The sequence below is a fragment of the Rhinatrema bivittatum genome, chromosome 2, assembly GCF_901001135.1.
Source record: "Rhinatrema bivittatum chromosome 2, aRhiBiv1.1, whole genome shotgun sequence".
Classification (NCBI taxonomy): Eukaryota; Metazoa; Chordata; class Amphibia; order Gymnophiona; family Rhinatrematidae; genus Rhinatrema; species Rhinatrema bivittatum.
This window is the reverse complement of record NC_042616.1, coordinates 216,533,209-216,549,651: the sequence shown is the minus strand read 5'-3', so window position 1 is coordinate 216,549,651 and position 16,443 is coordinate 216,533,209.

The window sequence follows — 16,443 nt, the reverse complement described above, 5'->3', positions numbered from 1 at the left end:
AAAAAAATTAGAACATCTTGAGATGTTTGCCTGCCAGATTTAAAAAAAGACAGGGCATGAAATGAGTTCACTCATTTTGTTTCTAACAGGTTGTGTTTTTGACAGATTACTTTGCATTATGCTAACTGCAGCATAACACCTATCACATGTATTTACTTATGACAGCTTATTGACATGATGTAACATGAAAGATATGTCTTTCTTTCTTATTAGATTTTTATTCTCAGGACAGTTAAACTGTGCTGATGGCAACATGCCAATACTTGTACATAATAGCCACGGTTCACAGCCTACCTAAATTATATTTTAAGTATTTTTCCAACATTATTCTCCTTTGAGTAAAAATCGGTATGGCGATCTTGTTTTCATTTATTTATTTTTTCCCCTAAATAAACTATATAAGGCCTGTTAGTTTGATGTCAGAGTTATGCAAAATAATGGAAACACTAATGAAGGGGCAGAATTTTACAAAACCTTGAAGTTAGTGGGAGACAGGATCATAAGCAACCTGGTCTCACAAGGGAAGACCTTAGCAAACAAGCAATTTGATTTCTTGTGAGGACACTGTACACTTGTACTTGCAGGATTACAGTAACTTGCATATATAGAAGAAGGCTCTAGACTGTGAGTGAAAGCACTTGCAGCCAATCGAATCTGACTGGTGAGAGGTCCCAGTCAAAAGGAGAGACCCGTGTACTTACCTGGGTAAGCCTGCCTAGTCAGGAATTTAGAGTGAGTGGAAGGATTCCTGTTTAGTCTCTAGACTGCTGAAATTCTGGGAAGGGAAGAGAGCACCGCCAGCCTGAAAGGAAAGTATTTCTGTAGTTTCCTCCTAAAGGGAGCTGAGATCCCAATGGAACAAATCACTAAAACGCCAGTGCCTGTCAGGAAGCACTGCAGGCATTTTGGAAGCTTTGAGGCGAAAGTGAAAGCAAATGCCTGCCTGCTGTTTTTCTTCAGGAGGAAGCTGTATGTGAAACTTTTACAGACCTGCACGGTGCTCTGAACTGTCTCTTGACGCTTTTTATGATCAGGAGCCTGAGTCTATATTTGCCACAGATGGCTCAGAAGAAAATTCCAGCATTTACAAGAGTTATGAGGGAGGGCCATTTCCCCATTCAGAAAATACAAATTTAGTCAAATGGTAGTTCCATCAGTGATTTGCAAAATAGATTTGGCTAATTGACTTCAGTATAAGCACTTCACCATAAACAGTCCAGTGTTTTGTTCTTTCAACTTTTGTTGTATGGCAGGGATTCCCCTCCAACCTTGGATGTCATAATGCCTCTGTATCGCTCCATAGTGAGACCACACCTTGAATACTGTGTGCAATTCTGGTCGGCGCATCTCAAAAAAGATATAGTTGCACTGGAGAAAGTTCAGAGAAGGGCGACCAAAATGGATGGAACGGCTTCCCTAGGAGGAAAGGCTAAAGAGGTTAGGAATGTTCAGCTTGGAGAAGAGATGGCTGAGGGGGGGGGGGGGGGGGGGGGGGGGGGGGAGGGGGTATGATAGAGGTCTACAAAATCATGAAAGGACTTGAATGTAAATCGGTTATTTACTCTTTCAGATAATACAAAGACTAGGGGGCACTGCATGAAGTTAGCAAGTAGCACATTTAAAACAAACTGGAGAAAATTCTTTTTCACTCAATACACAGTTAAGCTCTGGAATTCATTGCCAGAGGATGTGGTTAAGGCAGTTAGTGTAGCTGGGTCTAAAAAAAGGTTTGGATAAGTTCCTGTAGAAGTCCATAATCTGCTATTAATCAATAGGGAATAGCCACTGCTTGTTGCCAGCATTAGTAGCATGGGATCTATTTAATGTTTGGATACCTGTCATGTACTTGTGACTTAATTTGGCTGCTGCTGGAGACAGGATACTGGGTTTGATGGACCCTTGGTCTGACCCAATATGGCGTATCTTATGTTCTTATGTAAAAATAGGCTAAATAGTCTTGGCACAGAGAGCTGCAAATCCCCTCTCTCCCCCCAGAGATGAAGACTCCTATGTGGTGTCCTCAGTGTTCTCAATTGACTTGTTACTCACAGTACAATGTTCTCTTAGACTCTCTTGGTGCTTGGATCCCTATGAGAAGAATCCAGCTGGAACAGCAGCTCCTGATGTTCCCTTCAAGAAGGAAGGGGCAGCCAAACACTTCCTCTTGAGGCATGAAATCAAAGTCTCTTCCCTTATAAAACAATTTAACCCTGGAGGGTCCTAGCTCTGGGTCACCTCTTCCATTCTCATTGAGGTGTAGAGGGGCAGGTCTTCCCTAACCTCAGCAGCCCCCAAAACAGGGTTCCCCAATCCCTGAGTCCAGGTCATACACAGGGTCTCACTAGGCCTCCTACCTAAAAAATGTATAAAGCCCAAAATATACCTAGAGTGACAACACAACCCACTAATGAGTAGACGGGATGGAGACCCTCCTGACCCTGGTCAGATTCCACAGGCTGGATTAGCCTGCTTCCCCTGATTGGGCCTGAAAAACAACAAATTCTAAGGTCCTCACATCCTCCTAACTCTATGCAAACTGTAAGGGACTGCCCACAGACTTCCTCTAGGGAGCTGCTTAAAATATCTCCCAGGGGGACGGCCATTCCAGCATCCTCAATGGGAGGGGCTGCATTTGAATGGTATCCTCCCCCTTATAGCCTTGCACTACTCTAACCTAAAATCAGGACTTACCCAGGGCTTACTGAGAACCTAAAATGGCTATTGGTTACACTAAGAAGCAATACTTCTCTTTTCTGTACTGAAATGGAGCCCTATTGCCACTATTCATGAAAAATGGGACTGGAAATTTACAAATGTTAAAAAAAAAAGCACCCACAGTATATAATGGGAGCTGCATGAAACCCTGGAGGAAGAGCACATATATGTATGTCAGAAGGTAAATGAAGAATTCTTGTATTTGTTATATTTGGCAGTTGTGTCAAGCTGCCAAGATCAACTACACTCGCATCAACACTATTGCAGGCCCAGAAACATCACTGCAGGACGTCGCCATTGCCGCATGCTTCAGATGCCGTTGATGTTCCCAGGCTGCCACCGACCCTTAGCTGTGTGCGTGTGCATATGCGCACATTATATAGGCTCCGTGGCAGGAAATGCTCAGTGGCACCCTCCGATGACGTCAGGCTGACCAGCCTATTTAAGCAAGGCCCTTGCAGCATTAACTCGCTTCAGAAATGGGTCTCCTGCAGTGAGTATTGTTCCTGCGTCTTGGTTCCTGATTCCTGTTTGAGTTTCTGGTTCTTGTCTTGCCTTGCCTTGACCAGCCTTGCCTTGTCTGTTGCGAATGTGGACCCTTGGCTCGAGGTGGTGTTGGTGCTTCCTGTGGGGGAAACCCCCACAGGCCCCCACTGTTGGGTGGCGAGGTCAGACAGGAAGCAGAGGCCAGCAGGAACTTCGCCACTATTAGCCCTCATTCCCCGCAGGTTGAGCCCTTGGGTGTCAGGACCGGCTGGTCTTAGGTGGGCTTCTGCGAGGACGATCCCGGGAACAAGGCCAGACAAGGCGGACAGCAACCAGGAGCTGTGGGTTTGAGGCAGGCAGCCGAAGACGTGGTCAGCTCCGGTCCAGAGGTCTGAGGCAGGCAGCAGAATACGTGGTCAGGAAGCAATGTGGGTCAAGAGCCAAGGTCTGTCTGAGGGAAGAAGGACAAAGAAACAGGAACTGGAGCACAGGGACTGGAACTGGGAATTTGGAGCAGGAGCAGGAACAGGAGACGGATGCAGGAGCAGGAACGCAGGAACAGGAATAGCAACTCAGGCAAACGATAGCAAGGAGATCTGTTGCCAAGGCAAGCTCTGACTGTAAGGGCCGCTGTCGTCATCACTAGGGGCTGCGGGAGCTTTTCTCGCCTTGGCCCTTTTAAATGCCCGACAGAGGCGCGCGTGCGTGCCTAGGAGCAGGGACCGAGGAGGAAGGCTGCGGTGGCATGGTCGGAATGGCGGTGCTCCCTCGCCGCAGATGGAAGGCAGCTGGAGAGGATGGCAGTGTGATTGGTGTGGCGGCATTCCCCTGCTGCAGATGAGAGGCAGCAGGAGAGGGTGGAGGAGGGCTGAGGTCAGGACCCAGAACCTTGAATACTGGGTACAATTCTGGTCGCCGCATCGCAAGAAAGATATAATTGCGATGGAGAAGGTATAGAGAAGGGCGACCAAAATGATAAGGGGAATGGAACTGCTCCCCTATGAGGAAAGACTAAAGAGATTAGGGCTGTTCAGCTTGGAGAAGAGACAGCTGAGGTGGGATATGATAGAGGTGTTTAAAATCATAAGAGGTCTAGAACGGGTAAATGTGAATCGGTTATTTACACTTTCGGATATTAGAAGGACTAGGGGGCACCCCATGAAGTTTACATGTAGCACATTTAAAACTAATCAGAGAAAATTATTTTTCACTCAACGCACAGTTAAACTCTAGAATTTGTTGCCAGGGGATGTGGTTAGTGCAGTTAGTGTAGCTGGGTTCAAAAAAGGTTTGGATAAGTTCTTGTAGGAGAAGTCCATTGCCTGCTATAGCCACTGCTATTTCTAGCATCAGTAGTGTGGGATATACTTAGTTATTGGGTACTTGCCAGGTTCTTATGGCCTGGATTGGTCACTGTTGGAAACAGGATGCTGGGCTTGATGGACCTTCGGTCTGACCCAGTATCGCAATTTCTTATGTTTCTTATGTTTCTTATTTTTATTCTCGTAAACCTCTGAGCAAGATCTAATCTACCATTTTACCTGACTTGTTTTTTTTTTTTGAACCCACAGTGTTGGTGCCAGGATCACAAAAACCCAGCATCAGGACCCTTTTTAATTTTATGTGCCCCTAGCAGGAGTTATGTAAGGAAAAACATATGTATAATGAAACTAGGCTTTTACAAATCTAATCTAAAAATCTGATTAAATATATTCTGCAAAAAATAGTCTTTTTGAAAAGTTTACACGCTATTACATTACAATGTTTGTCTAATATTTTGTGGACTTTATATAATATTACAAGGACATTTGCACTTAGTAATTCAAAAATGCATGTTTTCAAATGACTTTGTTCATAAATATGCAGAGTGCATTACAAATAAAATCTAGAATTCCCAAACCAATGTTCATTAAAAATGCCTGTGTTGTGTCATGGGATTTCTTCTGGCACATAATGGTTTAAGACGATATAAAGAGGAACATACAAAGCAATTTCTGATGACTGAGATGAAGGAAATGTCCCTCTGTTGATCGGTAAGCAGATCTGAGGTGAAAGAAACATGCATTCTGATGACACATCAACCAGTTGTTCAGCTCAGGTACAGCTGCATTACGGCACTGACATTGAAAGTTTTGCAAGCATCTTCAATTTATGTTTGTGCCAAAATAGTTATGATAAAATATGTTAACCAAGCAATTAAAATGAGACTGTTTTACACGCACTGCATTATACACAATCGTGTTGTTGCACACTTCAGTGTTGGTTCTTAAGAAAATGGAGGAATGAGAACCTTTGCAAACTACTGGCATTTGTACAAAACTCTTATTTATCTTTTTTTGGCTTCTCAACACAATTCCTTACATTCTCCACAGCAATTTTTTTTTTTTTCCCCTCTACCGGAGGCTCCAATCAATCCCCTAAAACCAGCATGAACTGGCTCTTCTGACCTCTTTTATACTTTCATACTGCTGGGTAACTTTTCTTGTAATCAAAAACTGTTGGGTGTTGGCAATGGTCCTATGAGTCAGGGAGAAACAAAACTCTGGACCAAGTTCCCACTGAAGTTTTGGTCAGCCTGCTTGCCCAGCATGGCAATTTCTTATGTTCTTACCCACAATAGAACCAACTTTCTGTGCATGTGCTAGTTGTACAAAGAGAACCATCTTTTTCATGGATTAAATTATCTGTGTCTTTCTTCTCTTTTTTACTTTCCTAGCTAAGGAGTGGAATGTTTTTTCTTATTTATTTATTTATTTTATTTTATTTTTTTATTTAGATTCCGCTTTTTCTTGTATTTTTGATCTGACAGTTTCCCACTGCATCTTTAGGTTTCCAGCTTAAACAGAACTAGCCTCTATTGAGAAATGTCAGCAAGAAACCTCTCATTTCATTCGCCTTCCTTTTATAACCTTCCCTAGTCTACCCATTAAAGTGATGCTCCTTGGCCAGGAGTCCTAGACAACGATTCTCTCGAGATTGTGAGCAACATGTTAGGCTTCCTTCCCCACCAAGGGTTGGGAATGATGCCTCTGTGGCAAAAAAGCCCTAGCCAGACCATGAAACTAAAGCTAGGTACAGGAATCAATCTTCATCTTCCATATATTGGGCTTCCAGACCAGCCCAGAAGTGGATTTAATGGATATTGCCCAGTTACAACAGTCTACCAGCAGTTGATGATTTGCCACGGATTCCATTCACATCAGTGCAGCTGTAGCAGTTCATAACTGGAGGCACCTTATCAGGGATATAAAGAAAATTCATGGCAGATAGTATAATCAAGGTCGTGTTTACTTTCAGGCAGAGTACACACACTGCTTTTTTTTTTTTCTAATGTAACTAGAAAAGTACCTCAGGAGCTTACCAAATTAAAAATAAAATATGTTATATTCCTTAATTTCACTACTTGTTATTAATGGTTCAAACACAGAAATGAAGTTTAGGAAAACTAATGGACTATAGATGAACATCTGGGTTACGCAGTATATACACTGTGGGCTATGATTTAAATTAATCTTTTACTACTGTCAAGTCCACCTGAAAAGGGCAATCAGGTTTAATTTACCATATGAGCAGCATTTAAAAATGTCTTATTGTAAGGAAACATAATTCCAGCATTATTTAATGTTCTAATGGTAGAATGCATGACATGAATGGGTCACAAATAGTCTTAACTACATCTAATTAGCTTACATTGCCTGTTTCTGCATTTCAGTTTAGTTTAATCCAGTTCTTCATTTGTTGGATAGCCTTTTTAATGGCCCTGGATGGTCCCCCCCTGCTGTGGAAACCAGAGCTGCTGCTGTTTCAGAGAACTGCTGGCTAAAATGGAGCCCTGGTGATTCCCATTGAAAAGCCAATCTGCTCGGAACAAAGGCATATGGGACTTGGGGTACAGAATTAAATGTTCAGGCTCCATAGTGGGCTATTCCCAGTCTTCACATCCTCTCCAGGAGCTCTGAAAGGTATTTGCCGCATATGTGTTGATGAATCCAATTCAGTCAGAAGAATCATGTGGAAATTCCTTAAAAACATGGACAGAATCTCCTACTTGATAGAAGAATCTTCATTGTCACTGTTTACAACACAGCCAGAAATAATTTATGATGATACAATTTGCAATACTGGTTCAGTAACTTTACAAACCAGATTTTTTTGTTGACTGCAAAATCACAGGAATGGTTTACATTTATACAGAGAAACAAGTTTACTGTAAAAAAAAACCAAAAAACAAAATCCAACACTTTATTTTATAATATTTTGAATATAAGGTCATACAATTTTTCAGTGCACTCTGAATAGTAAATAGAAATATATGTGGTTAAACAGGACTGTCTGAGAATTTCCCTCCTCCGCCAGGCTACAAGTACTCAGTGGCTTGCATGGCATGCTTACCGTTAGCTGGCTGTAAACAAAAACATGCCCATGGATGAATCTAGGTCAGGGGAGTAAAACAGTTCATACATATTTGATTTTGAAAATGTATGCAATCTGTTTTGCCTTTGCTCGACCACCTGCCCAAACAGCAGATATAACGCTAGCTATTTTCACAGACAAACTAACAAGATTGTTTCTCTTTAAACTTTAGCTGCGAGTACATGCAGGAGAAGCTCCTGTGCACTTTGCAACTATTCAGGCTGTTTGAAAAATTGCTCCCTAAAGGCACAGATCTAAAAAAAAAAAAAAAATCTAAACATCTTCAGTACAGATATTGCGAAACAAAATTGACAAAATGCACTAATTAATGTCTCAGTAGGTTTAACATATAGACACCCCCACCCCTACCTTCATACAATAGAGTAGACTAAACACCGCAGCAGCGCCCACTGGCAGAGAGTGCAAAATGAAAACTGTGCCCTTTCTCCGGGGAGGTGAGTGACACGGTTCCAGTACCAGAGCTGCCAGCCCACCCCAAGGAAGCCAAGAATCTCAGCCAAGAGCCAAAATCAGGCTTCCTGCATACAGAGGGCAATTTTCAAAGGCATTTCCATGGGTAAAAATAGTATTTTATGTGCTGAAATGGACTCTTTCAAACTTGCCTGTCCTCCTCGTGTGTACAAATGCACGCGTAGTGCCCGGGCATACATACTTTTACAGGAGGCGTTCCTGTGGGCGGAGTCAGGGAATTTAGCACTTATGCAAGAACATGCACGTTTATGTACAGGTGCATAATTCCACTGGAAAACGTATCCCCACGAAGAGCAGGTGCAGGTCTGTGTGTGTGTGTGTGTACACTTCTTCTGATCCAGTTTTCAAAGGGAATACGTTTTCTCTTTGAAAAATAGCAAAGTCTGCGGGTGTCTGAATGGTGCCCTCAAAGTATGTGAGTTCTCACTTTGGCATTGCCTACTTAGCTTTGTTCACTGGAATATCCTGTCCAGGAAATGATCAAAAACATTGAGGATTAAGACTTTTTCATATCAGCCATTGTTGGTATGTATCATTCACTCTCTAATTATCATGCCAAGCATTAGACAGTCGTGTCTACAACTGAAAATAACAAACACACTTTCCATTACATCATAAAACTAGACTTAACAGAGACTGTAAATAATACTTACAAATATTAAATATTGATTAGAATTTTATTGTGCAATGTTTGACCCTGAAAAAGTACTACTATAGACAAAGGAGCAGCTGTGATTGGTAAACTGCACAAAGGTCTTGAGAAATGAATTACCTTTTTCTTAACATCTGATTACTGTGCTACACGCATTGCAGCAGCATCCAGGCAAACGAAAGGAAAGTAATCCAGGAAATCTGGACATTGACAGAAATAGCTTTCCAAGACATGATCCAGGATTTCACACAATGGAATGTTTTTGCAGTATATACCCAGAATAAATAATTGATAAGGTTTCAGCTTGAGATAAAGATTCTAATTTTCAAAGGGTGGAAGTGCCTAATGTGGGAAGATAGGCCCTTAAATTGGGCCTTTTGAAAATTTACCACTGAATGTGTAAATTTAGGGTCCTAAAACGTGGTGACGGAGTGTAATTAGGACAGGGAAAAAACGAGGTGTTTAGCACAGATTTTCAGCCTTCAAGGAGGTAGACTCAGGAAGAGCAGTGTGCAAACATGGAAAAGGTGAGCACTGATGGGAACTAAGGGGGGTGGGGGGATCTCTATGCTCTTTTACCCAAAATGGCAAATTACAAAGGATGAAGACAGAAAGGTTGTCCAGAAAAAGAAGAAATCTGGCAGGTGATCACACTCTGTGGCTGGAAGATGGGAGGTATCCTTATCAATGAGGACGGTATAACTGGACAGATTTGGAGGCGCAAGATGGTCTTTTTCAACCAGCATGTACTCTATTACTATGGACAGTCATGGAAAGGGTGGTGGGTGCAGGGGCAGCTCAAGGCAATCTACTGTCCAAGGTGAGAGATGAAATGGCACCTCTCCTCTATGCTGCACCACAGGTGAAATCACCAAGAGAGATGGGGAGGGGTCAGGGACCCCAGAGGAGAGGCAGATAGAGTCAGTGATAATATTTCTAGGAAGCTGGCAACCTGAAAACCCTATCACTTGCCTCCCACCCTTCTGCAGCATCTGCCCCAGGGATGTGGGAGTCTGTGGATGGCGCATTTTCTTAGGGCCGGTGCAAGGATATTAGACACCCTAGGTGAGCCTTATAGTCCTTCAGCCCCCTTCCCTTGCCTCTCCTCTCCACACAATTAAAAATTAAGCATTTTCTTTCCATTGTAAATGTTCTTATTGACTCTTTCCCCAACTTAAAAAGGGAGATTTTATATGGAAAAGGCCAGACCAGTGCAAGGATATTTGAAGTCCTAGAGGAAACTTACAGCATTGTCTGCCCTCCCCCGCACAGTTATGCCCTCAGTCTATACACAATTAAAAATTATGCATTTATAAAATCTCTTTACATGAAAAACTATTCAAGATTCAGTCTGAGGTATAAATATTTCTTCCGACATGTATATTATATTTACAAAAATTCCTACAAAACAGACACTTGGAAACCCTATGCTATTAGGTCTATTGTAATGTAGGTTGGGTGTGGGCTTGGTCCTCAGAAAGCCATGCGCAATCAGAACATCAATTACAATATAATACCCCCCCCCCCCCCCAATACCAATACAACACCAACTGCCAGCACTCAAACAGTAACAACTCTACTGAGAAGGAGTATATAGGAAACTCCCTCAGAACACCGGCCATTGCTATCCCGCAAGGGATTCTGGGCCAAGGGAGACTCCCCTCACTGGAGGATAAGGAGTCATGGCCCAGAAAGGTTAGCGGGGCCCTAGGAAAGAAGAAGGAAGCCAGTGTAAAGGCATACTACTTATGTCTGATGCTTTTGAACTGCTTTAAAGTCTGCAGAAGTAAGCAGCCTTTCTCTTTTATGCTCTGTATTTTTGTCTGCAAATAAACTTGAGGTGTGGGAACCAGCTAGAGTCTGCCTCCATCTGTCCACCTGGCTGTTTCCCAAGCTGTGGCCGCTCCCAGTTACTAGGTGTGTGCATTCATTTTCGCCCTATTGGCGATCCGCAACGTATATTGCACTATTCGTAGTATTCGTGGGGAAGCGAAACGTATCGCGATTCCCCACGAATACACGAATCTTCACCGAATTATATGGCCACCTAAATAAAAATTTAAACAAACCCCCCACCCTCCTGAACCCCCCCAAGACTTACCAAAGCTCCCTGGTGGTCCAGGAACCATCCCCTGCACTCACACCCTCAGTGCCAGTTTCATCATGGCACCGATAGCCTTTGTCACAGGGGCTACCGGTGCCATTGGTCAGCCCCTGTCACATGGCCATCGGCGCCATCTTGTGCTCCTACCATGTGACAGGGGCTGACCAATGGCACCGGTAGCCCCTGTGACATAGTATGGGCAAAGGCTATCGGCGCCATTTTGAGTACTGGCATCGGACGGCCGGAGTGCAGGAGGTTGCCCCGGGACCCCCGTTGGACCCCCAGGGACATTTGGCCAGCTTTGGGGGGGGCCTCCTGACCCCCACAAGACTTGCCAAAAGTCCAGCTGGGGTCCGGGAACGACCTCCTGCATGCCGGCCGTCCGATGCCAGTACTCAAAATGGCGCCGATCGCCTTTGCCCTCACTATGTCACAGGTACCGACGGTCGGCCCCTGTGACATAGTGAGGGCAAAGGCGATCGGCGCCATTTTGAATACTGGCAGCAGATCGCCTCCCGGACCCCCCGCTGGACCACCAGGGAGTTTTGGTAAGTCTTGGGGGGGTCAGGAGGGTGGGGGGTTGTAGTTAATTTTAATTTTAGCTGGGACACGAATAGAAATCGCCGTATTAACGCATCAGGGCGCCATACGGCCGAATGCAACATATCTGCTCCCCGACGAATCCGAATCACGAATGCAACGTATGTCATCCCTCTGCACATCCCTACCAGTTACCATATTACCTATGAAAAGACAACACTACAAATATTACACCAGGCTTTAATGCACATCCTATTAGGAAAACAGAACAAGCCAAACTGCTATAGAACTACACACAGAAATTGCAAGCTAGCAGAAAAGCTCACCTCCTTCACACATGCAGAACACAAAAAGACCTTCTCTAAATAGTATTACAGACTGGAAACTACAACAAGCCAGTCTCTTTATGCAGTACAACAATGGAAAAGCAAAAACATTACCATTCCTCATAAAATATCAAGAAATTCAAAACATCAACAGTAGAAAGAATATTTCAAAAGAGCTGACAAATAGAATAATATCCAGTAATTAAAAAGTCATATAAAATTTGTCCAGACACTAAATAAAATATTGCAATCAGCAAACACATCAAGTAACACATCAAGATTTTAAAAATTCCTTGCTTTCCATATCTGGGAATTTTTTATTTCCAGATGACCTAAGATTGTCATGGAATAGCAGGAAGAGAAAGAGGGCTGTTGCACACAAACTTTCTCCTCTTTCTCTCATATACACACACACACGTGTTTTCATTCACACACATTCCTGCTCCCTCACTCAGATACGTGCTCATCCACACACACACACACAACACCCTGCTCTCTTCCTACCACATGCTCACATACACACACTCATCCCTGCTCGCTCCTTCCCATATGCTAACACACACACACACACACACACACACACACACACAGCCCTGCTCTCTTCCTACCACATGCTCACATACACACACTCATCCCTGCTCGCTCCTTCCCATATGCTAACACACACACACACACACACACACACAGCCCTGCTCTCTTCCTACCACATGCTCACATACACACCCTCATCCCTGCTCGCTCCTTCCCATATGCTAACACACACACACACACACACACACAGCCCTGCTCTCTTCCTACCACATGCTCACATACACACACTCATCCCTGCTCGCTCCTTCCCATATGCTAACACACACACACACACACAGCCCTGCTCTCTTCCTACCACATGCTCACATACACACACTCATCCCTGCTCGCTCCTTCCCATATGCTAACACACACACACACACACACACACACACACACAGCCCTGCTCTCTTCCTACCACATGCTCACATACACACACTCATCCCTGCTCGCTCCTTCCCATATGCTAACACACACACACACACACACACACAGCCCTGCTCTCTTCCTACCACATGCTCACATACACACACTCATCCCTGCTCGCTCCTTCCCATATGCTAACACACACACACACACACAGCCCTGCTCTCTTCCTACCACATGCTCACATACACACACTCATCCCTGCTCGCTCCTTCCCATATGCTAACACACACACACACACACACACACAGCCCTGCTCTCTTCCTACCTCATGCTCACAGACACACACTCATCCCTGCTCGCTCCTTCCCATATGCTAACTCACACACACACACACACACACACACACACACACACACACAGCCCTGCTCTCTTCCAACCACATGCTCACATACACACACTCATCCCTGCTCGCTCCTTCCCATATGCTAACACACACACACACACACACAGCCCTGCTCTCTTCCTACCACATGCTCACATACACACACTCATCCCTGCTCGCTCCTTCCCATATGCTAACACACACACACACACAGCCCTGCTCTCTTCCTACCACATGCTCACATACACACACTCATCCCTGCTCGCTCCTTCCCATATGCTAACACACACACACACACACACACACAGCCCTGCTCTCTTCCTACCTCATGCTCACAGACACACACTCATCCCTGCTCGCTCCTTCCCATATGCTAACTCACACACACACACACACACACACACACACACACAGCCCTGCTCTCTTCCAACCACATGCTCACATACACACACTCATCCCTGCTCGCTCCTTCCCATATGCTAACACACACACACACACACAGCCCTGCTCTCTTCCTACCACATGCTCACATACACACACTCATCCCTGCTCGCTCCTTCCCATATGCTAACACACACACACACAGCCCTGCTCTCTTCCTACCACATGCTCACATACACACACTCATCCCTGCTCGCTCCTTCCCATATGCTAACACACACACACACACACAGCCCTGCTCTCTTCCTACCACATGCTCACATACACACACTCATCCCTGCTCGCTCCTTCCCATATGCTAACACACACACACACACACACACACACACACACAGCCCTGCTCTCTTCCTACCACATGCTCACATACACACACTCATCCCTGCTCGCTCCTTCCCATATGCTAACACACACACACACACACAGCCCTGCTCTCTTCCTACCACATGCTCACATACACACACTCATCCCTGCTCGCTCCTTCCCATATGCTAACACACACACACACACACACAGCCCTGCTCTCTTCCTACCACATGCTCACATACACACACTCATCCCTGCTCGCTCCTTCCCATATGCTAACACACACACACACACACACACAGCCCTGCTCTCTTCCTACCACATGCTCACATACACACACTCATCCCTGCTCGCTCCTTCCCATATGCTAACAAACACACACACACACACACAGAGCCCTGCTCTCTTCCTACCACATGCTCACATACACACACTCATCCCTGCTCGCTCCTTCCCATATGCTCACTCACATATGCACACACACACACACACACAGCCCTGCTCTCTTCCTACCACATGCTCACATACACACACTCATCCCTGCTCGCTCCTTCCCATATGCTAACACACACACACACACACACAGCCCTGCTCTCTTCCTACCACATGCTCACATACACACACTCATCCCTGCTCGCTCCTTCCCATATGCTAACAAACACACACACACACACACACACACAGAGCCCTGCTCTCTTCCTACCACATGCTCACATACACACACTCATCCCTGCTCGCTCCTTCCCATATGCTCACTCACATATGCACACACACACACACACACAGCCCTGCTCTCTTCCTACCACATGCTCACATACACACACTCATCTCTGCTCGCTCCTTCCCATATGCTAACACACACACACACACACACACACACACACAGCCCTGCTCTCTTCCTACCACATGCTCACATACACACACTCATCCCTGCTCGCTCCTTCCCATATGCTAACACACACACACACACACAGCCCTGCTCTCTTCCTACCACATGCTCACATACACACACTCATCCCTGCTCGCTCCTTCCCATATGCTAACACACACACACAGCCCTGCTCTCTTCCTACCACATGCTCACATACACACACTCATCCCTGCTCGCTCCTTCCCATATGCTAACAAACACACACACACACACACACACACACAGAGCCCTGCTCTCTTCCTACCACATGCTCACATACACACACTCATCCCTGCTCGCTCCTTCCCATATGCTCACTCACATATGCACACACACACACACACAGCCCTGCTCTCTTCCTACCACATGCTCACATACACACACTCATCCCTGCTCGCTCCTTCCCATATGCTAACACACACACACACACAGCCCTGCTCTCTTCCTACCACATGCTCACATACACACACTCATCCCTGCTCGCTCCTTCCCATATGCTCACTCACATATGCACACACACACACACATACACATCCTGCCTTCTAACTCACAGACACCTGCTCTCACACACACACACACATGCTCCCTCTTTCACTCATTCATTTTTCCCTCCCTCTGGAACTCAGAAACATAACCCAGGACAAAAGCAACCGCTTTGCCTACAGGATAACTCCTTCAGGCGGGGTCAAGTGAACCTTAGTTTGGCCTCCTTCTCCTTCCAATGGCACCAGCCACCTTTCTTTCAGGCAGCAGATGCCAATCCTACTCTGGCCTCCTACTTCTTTCCATGGCGCCTGCCAGGCTGCAGCCTGCTTTCCTTCCAGACCTCTTTCCTAGTGAAATGCTGTTTCTGGGCATGCTGCTAATCCTACTGACAGCAGCAGTGGCGGCAATGACATGTCTTTCTTCCTGCCTGTGCAGGCCATGGACCACTATTTATTCTTCTGGGCCGGTGCAGTGGGAAAAATGACATGCTATCACCCCACCACCACCCCCAGAGCCATGGTGCTCTAGGTAGCCACCTAGTCCTTCCACTGGCACTGATTCCTCTCACTCATTCACTCTCCTTCCCTTCTCACTCACCCCCTCTCCTCTCACTCATTCACCCCTTCCCACTCATTCACTCCTCATTTCTTCCCACACCATTCTTTCCTTCTCACTCGCTCACTCCTTCTCTTCCCACATACCTTTTTCTTCTTATTCATTCACTACCCTTCGCTTTCCACACACCACCGCCTTTCACTCATTCACATCCCTTGTCTTCCCACTCATTCACTCCCCTTCTCTTCTGATTCACCCCTTCCTCTCCAGGTCTTCATATTGCTGGTGGGGAGTGGGAACCCTGCCAGCATCCTACAGTGCCCACCATGTTAGGGTCTTTTTATTGCTAACGGTGAGTGGGAAGCCCATCAGCACATCATTCTTCCGTGCTGCCAAGAGGGCTTCCTCTTGCTGGCAGAGAGTGGGAATTCTGCTAGCATGTCATCCTCTGGCTTCATGTGTCCTCCTGCCAGGGGGTTGTGGGAACCCCTTTGGCATTATAATCTATAAGGGGCAGTGAGTCGGCTGTCACAAGGTTGTTTTTTTTTTTTGGGGGGGGGGGAACGGGACATTTGCTGCCACTCTCAAAATGTTGCTGCCTGAGGAGGCTGCCTCACCCTGTCTAATTATTGAACCAACCCTGGATGGGTGCATGGAGTAGGCTACCAAGGGAAGTTATTGAGATAGAAATGGTAACTT